The sequence below is a fragment of the Carlito syrichta genome, unplaced genomic scaffold (genome assembly GCF_000164805.1).
Source record: "Carlito syrichta isolate Samal-C Ts95f unplaced genomic scaffold, Tarsius_syrichta-2.0.1 Scaffold312973, whole genome shotgun sequence".
NCBI lineage: Eukaryota > Metazoa > Chordata > Mammalia > Primates > Tarsiidae > Carlito > Carlito syrichta.
Window position 1 is genome coordinate 29126 of NW_007257069.1, and position 6512 is coordinate 35637.

The 6512-nt window shown below is 39.5% G+C and overlaps 1 pseudogene across 1 annotated transcript; it reads left to right on the top strand.

Moving 5' to 3' along the window:
- The first annotated feature begins 514 nt into the window (after positions 1–514).
- On the top strand, positions 515–1090 carry LOC110596718 (annotated as a pseudogene). The gene has a single exon (XR_002482657.1). The product of XR_002482657.1 is annotated as a non-histone chromosomal protein HMG-17 pseudogene (transcript).
- The last annotated feature ends 5422 nt before the right edge of the window (positions 1091–6512 follow it).

Consider the following 6512-nt stretch of genomic DNA (forward strand, 5'->3'; position numbering starts at 1 on the left):
GTAATACTGAAGTTTTTTCTGCATTATTCAGGAATAATAAAATGAAAAAAAATAATAAGAGACACATTTTCCACCATCAAAGAAGGGAAATAGAAATAGTGAACTCTATGGTGTCAGAATGAACTAGGAGGTTTCTAGATGAACTCATGGTTTTTAACATAGATAGGTGGATACACAGATAGAAAGAAAGAAGGAAAGAAAAGATAGAAAGAAAAAACAAATTTCATAGTTCAAAAAAGGTCTAGAAACCATAAGCACATTTTCTGCCCAGATTTTGGTTTCTAAATACCATTCTGCACTGAAAGGAGCCAGCATTCCTTATTTTAAAAAATGGTTGAATTCAGGGAAAGTACTAGATGAATCTGAAATACCTCTTTGTGCCAGAACACATTTTAAAAGTGCTCAAAAAGAGCAGTGTGAAGAAGAAGAGGCAAGAACAACCCCTGGGCTGACCAAAGCCCATGCGCCCCTCCATCCCCACGTCCAACACCTTAGTTCTGCTGCCATCACCACCATGGCCAAGAGAAAGGCTGAAGGAGATGCTAAAGGAGATAAAACCAAGGTGAGGACGAACCCCAGAGAAGATCTGGAAGGTTGTCTGCTAAACCTGCTCCTCCAAAGCCAGAGCCCAAGCCTAAGAAGGCCCCAGCTAATAAGGGAGTGAAGGTACCCAAAGGGAAAAAGGGAAAAGCCAATGCTGGCAAGGAGGGGAATAACCCTGCAGAAAATGGAGATGCCAAAACAGACCAGGTACATAAAGCTGAAGGTACTGGAGATGCCAAGTGAAGTGTGTGCATTTTTGATAACTGTTTACTTCTGGTGACTGTACAGTTTGAAATACTATTTTTTATCAAGTTTTATAAAAATGCAGAATTTTGTTTTTGTTTTTTTTTTAAGCTATGTTGTTAGTACACAGAACACTTCATTGTTGTTTTTTGGGAAAGGGGCATATGTCACTAATAGAATGTCTCCAAAGCTGAATTGATGTGGGGAAAACACCTTTCCCTTCTAGTTTTAAGAGACTTCCTCTTGGCTTCCAGGAGGAGGGATTCCCCGACGTTGACACACATAGCCACCTTGGTACAATCACCTTGAGATGTGGAAAAACATTCATTTTTTATGCCCTCTTCTCCCTTTATGCCTTCAGCATAGACTTAACTCCCTTAAACTCAGACATCTGTTGGGACCTGACCCCCAATAATTGGTTACCAATATGTCAGTGATGCCACTGAGATGGCACCCCTCATAGGAATGCGGTTTTCATTTATAGATTGTGGATCTTCAGACAAATTCTGCTATTTTCATTATTTCCCGAAAGTCAGGGTCGGCTTCTGAAAAGTTGTCAAACAACATGCTAAATGTGAAATGTCAACCCTCACTCTAAACTTCTTCCCTGTTCAGAGCATCAAATGAAGACTTCATTGGGTTTTTATAGTGGCTTTCTGATTTTGGTAGTCCATTAAAGAAGGGAGTTTGAAAGTTGTTGTATACTGTTAAAGATAATCTGCCCATGTCCTGCCTGAAATACCATGATTGTTTATGAAAAGTATCTTTAATAAAGCTGGATACAGTTTGGTTTGGAAATAAAATAAAATAAAATAAAAGTGCTCAAAAAATAATAGAATGGCCCAAAAGAACACTGTTGCTGGTTTAAAGGAGCACCCTCATATGTATATATATTGATTACATGCTAAAATGACACCCCTTTGGATGTAGATGATTAAAAATATATATATTATTAAATTTTTAAAAAATAAAAATATGGCCAGACCTGGTGGCTTAAGCCTATAATCCCAGCACTTTGGGAGGTAAGAGGACTGCCTGAGCTCAGGGGGTCAAGACCAGCCTGAGCAACATGGCAAGACCTAGTCTCTACAACAACAACAAAAAATTAGCCAGGTGTGGTAGTGCGTATCTGTAGTTCCAGCTACTTGGAAGGCTGAGGTGGAAGAATTGCCTGAGCCCAGCAGGTCAAGGCTGTGGTGGTTGTGAATGTACCACTGCACTCCAGCCTGGGCGACAGAGTAAGACTCTAAACTCAAAACAAATAAATAAAAATAAATAAAACAAAGGACACCCTCCGGGAAAATGCAGGACAACCTGAGCCTTCTTCCTGAACACTATGAATTGGGCAACTCAGTCCACAGTCCTTACCTTTGGGAGATTTCTCTGGAGAAGAAAAACCCAACATTACCTTCTCAGTTCTTAGAACTTAGGTCAGCTAACTAAAGGACCTTTCTTAGAGATTTTTGTTACTCTAACAGTTTCAGATTATTTAATTGACTCTACCCTTTCTCAAAATATAAATAACTAATATCAGTATGGGCTTATGGGTTCTTATTTTATCAGAAGGTACTTGTATACCTAATCTTGAATTGTACCCCACATTATGTAAAATAAAATTTATAAACAAATAAATAAAACCTATATATTAAAAAAAAAGAATTCCACCTCAGCCAGGAATTCAGTTTCACTGTCGATAGTCCACTATTAGATAATCAGAGTGGTTTCTACTCTAAAGTCTAGGTATTTTGCTTTAAATTATTTAGGGGGAAAAACAGCAACAGCACTTGTAATTTATTTTAAGAATATAATTGAAAAAGATACACTAATATACGTACAAAATAACGCCTGCAACATTGATTATGAAAGTGGAAAATTTGAAACCAACTAAATATCTGTCAGTAGGAGACTAGTAAAATAAATGATAAAGCATCTTTTTAAATGCCAGATCTATATTTACTGACACGGAAAGCTGTCCTAGCAATCTAGTCAAATGGAAAAATGGCTTACAGAGCAGTGGATTCTGAATAACCCCAATTATTTTATTTGTACATATTTACTTATGCATTTAAAAATCAGGAAATATATGTATCAAACTGCTAACAGTTGTCATCTCTGTAGGGTAGAATGATAGTTGTACTTTCACCTTTTACTTTATACATCTGCACAATTTAAATTACTTATAACATGCATTTAATTTTAATTTAATTAGCAGAAAAATTAAGCGACTTCCACTTTGAAAAAAAATAGTAGGGAATCTTAGTGGTGAATATTATTTTCTCTTTTAGTCACTAAAATTACAAGCCAACATTTTTCTTCTCCATCTTCAATTTTTCATACCATCTCATCAAACAATACTAAATTGAGCGCATTTTAAGTAAAGAAAATTTGGGTTCCTCATCAATGATTGACAAGTCCCTGAAATATATAAAATGCATGCAACTACAGGACATGCAATAATTTGAACACAAAGTAAAAGACCAGAATATATATTTCTAGAACAATACGGTGGTAATCGCAAGCCAAAGCAAAATCATTTGTGTACTACAAGTGTATTACTTGCTCATCAGCTTCTGATTCATTGACTTTTGAAATTTGCTTATTCCTTCTGTTAAAACATCGCTAAAACCATCAGTCAGTTCATCTTTAAGAAAATGCATACTGGCTGTTGTGTCATATTGATTTCTCAATGTATCATTATGGTTAAGTTATTCTCCACCAAACAATGCTAATACTCTGAAATAATAATAGATTTCAGCCTTGATACAGTATTAGCTTCCAACACGTGGCTGTCTTTGTATGTTAAGAATTAAGGCAACCTGCCAGGAGCCTCCCATTGGTTCACCTCCCAAGTTCTCACACACAGGCTGTGTGCTTTCCAATAAGACATATTTCATCCCAATAATTTTGCAGAGTAATCATGTTTTGGAAATGCTAAATTAAAAACTAAATGGTCTTTATGTGTACAGATGGAGACTCTGGCTGCCATAAGCAACAGCAACTCAAGATCCAGACAAGTAGAAGCTCTCCTCCAGGAAGCTCTGGTAATGTAATGCTGAAGAAATAATTCATTAAGAGTCATGATATAAATCACTTCTCCTAGAAAATCTCAGCTGTCCTCACTTCTTCTGTGAAGAGGAGCTATACTTGACTCCACGAAGATGGTGGTATCCTTTCTTGGGGGACACAATCCCCTGTTGAACCGTCATATCTATGTGTTGTCCTTGACTGTTCAATTTGACATTCAGCCAGACTGTAAAATAACAATAGCACCAGGGCACCATCTGTTCCACCCAGGTGCTTGTGTTCTGTGGCTCTGCTCAGCTGGTTGGGTGCAGTGGGGGCGGGAAGATCCATCTCTTAGCTTCTGTTTGGTTTCCATCGTCTAAAGTGCCTTCTAAGTGGCTTTAGAGCATGGTTTTGTGCCTGGTACTCTTGTGTCATTATGTTCCACTTTGGAATATGGCAAGTTGCCTATATGTGTTTGTGTCTGGAACACCTGCAGCATATTCACCTGAATTAACAGGCTGGTTGAGTTTAGACCTGGTAAGGGTTGTATCTGCACTTGACAAAAGGATCTCTGTGCCCAAGAAGTCAGAGGCTTGTCCAAAGCACACCTTTCCTACAGTTTGTGGTGCTCTCCGTAGGAGCCACTGCAGTAACAAGCAGAAAGGAGAGCGTCATAGTCTATTTTGTGCTACTACAGTTCCACAGACTGGTGAACAGAAATTCATTTTCTCATGGTTCTAGAGGCTGGGAATCCCAAGATCAAAGCACTGGCATCTGGCAAGGACCTTCCTGCTGCATCACAGCATGAATAAAGACAAGACGGCAAGAGGAGAGAAAACCTACTCCCAAATCCCCTTTTTAAAGGTATTAAACCCATCTTGAGGGTGGAGTCTTGTGGCCCCATCACCTCTTAAAGACCTTCCTCCCAATACCATTACACTGGAAATTAGATGTCAGCATGAGTTTTAGAAGATACATGCATCAACCCACCGCACAGAGGGAATGTCTGGCCAACCCTAGACATAAGCTGAAAGCCAACAGATCTCTAAGGTTTTCAGGCTGGCTGGACTTCTCCTGGATTTCATGAAAGAAACTCATCTGGTCCAGCAGATGGACTGCAGCAAGATGGTGTACATTTCATAAAATATGCATGGATCCTCATTTTAAAATGGCAAAGATAGGCACTTCAGGGATTATGTAGCTATTAAAGAAAGCAAGTCTGGGTGCCACACGTAATGTTCCAGACAGAAAAGATTTTGAAATCAGAGTTTAAAGGACATGAAAATAAACATCTTGATTTATCAGGCAAGTAGAGTCTGAAGCAACCACCAACAGGCTCGACATTTTCTTGACTGCTCAGGTTTTAGCATAAAAATTCACATGGATTTTGCTCTCTTCTCCACAGTATATCTGTATTATTCACATCAAAAAGTCACATTCCCAACATCTTGGCATAAGGGAAAAGAGGGACACTCTTGCTTCTTTTACTGTGTTACTGAAAAGATGCTCAATGTACGCATGTCTTTGGATTCTGGAAGCGGCCTCTGGTGAAGAGGGTGGCCCCTGCCATTCAGAGCTAGCAACAGGCAACTTCCCTTCTCTGTCTGGGGAACCCACACTTACAAATCCTGCATTAAAATAACCCTCCAGGAAAATGCACGTGCACACACGTACACACACACACACACCACCATACTGCTCACCTCAAATGAGGTACTGGAAAGCCTGGCAATAAATAAATCTAGAGAGCAGTAGCCAAGTGAGGGACAAGTGAACTCAAGGCAAACAGACCGTATTAATCTCAGGTCACACATGATAATGGAATCCCCATCGTCCTCCCCACTGGTATTGTCACTTCCACTACCCCTTGGCATTTTTTACAGGTGCCTCCTATCCAGTCTGTGTATTTCTCTCCCTCGGGTTCTTCACTGTTCTCTGCAGTGCGTATCAAGTGTGGGGCCCTCTTTCCAGCTCTGTTTTATGCATTCAGCCCTGTTCTTGACCCATTTCCCATGCTCCAGAGGACCCCACCGCTGGAAATTTCTGCCCTCACCTGAGCTTAAGCATGGTGAACACTTTACCCACCACCACCTTTGAGATGCTATTACTTTCAGGAGAAACCAAAGAAATGACTTTGAAAGGGCAGTGGAATTTCTTAGGATAAAAGCATGGTAAGATGGGCTGTTGCAGGGTAAGAGCCAGGAGGTACAGAAAGTGGGTAGCAACAGCCTTCCTCTCCTGCAAATGCACCCTTTCCACTGTCTGTGGTTCATAAATGTTGGTTCAGGCAATAAAGAGAGTGACTACCATGGTTATGAGAAGGAGGAAAGAGAGTTCTTTCCAAATGCTATCAAGAGATCTCTGGAACACTTGAAGGTTGAATTACTCATTTCTTTTAGGGTCCGCTTTCTCCAGGAACTGCATTATTGAGCAACAGGTGGACAAGGGAACAAATGCCTTAGATTGGCAGGATGTAGAAAAATGTCAAATTAAGCCTTTTAATCCAGAAATTCTTCTTCTAGGACACTATTCTACATAAATATTCTCCTATGGGTTCAAAAATTGATAAATTAATGGATTTGTTGGTGCAGCATTTACTTGTAGTGAAAAATCTGGAAACAACATAATATCCATCATTAGGAGGTAAGTTAAAGAAATTGTGGTGCATTGATACTGTGGAATATTATGCAGCCATTAAGAAGAATGAGAGACATGCAAAG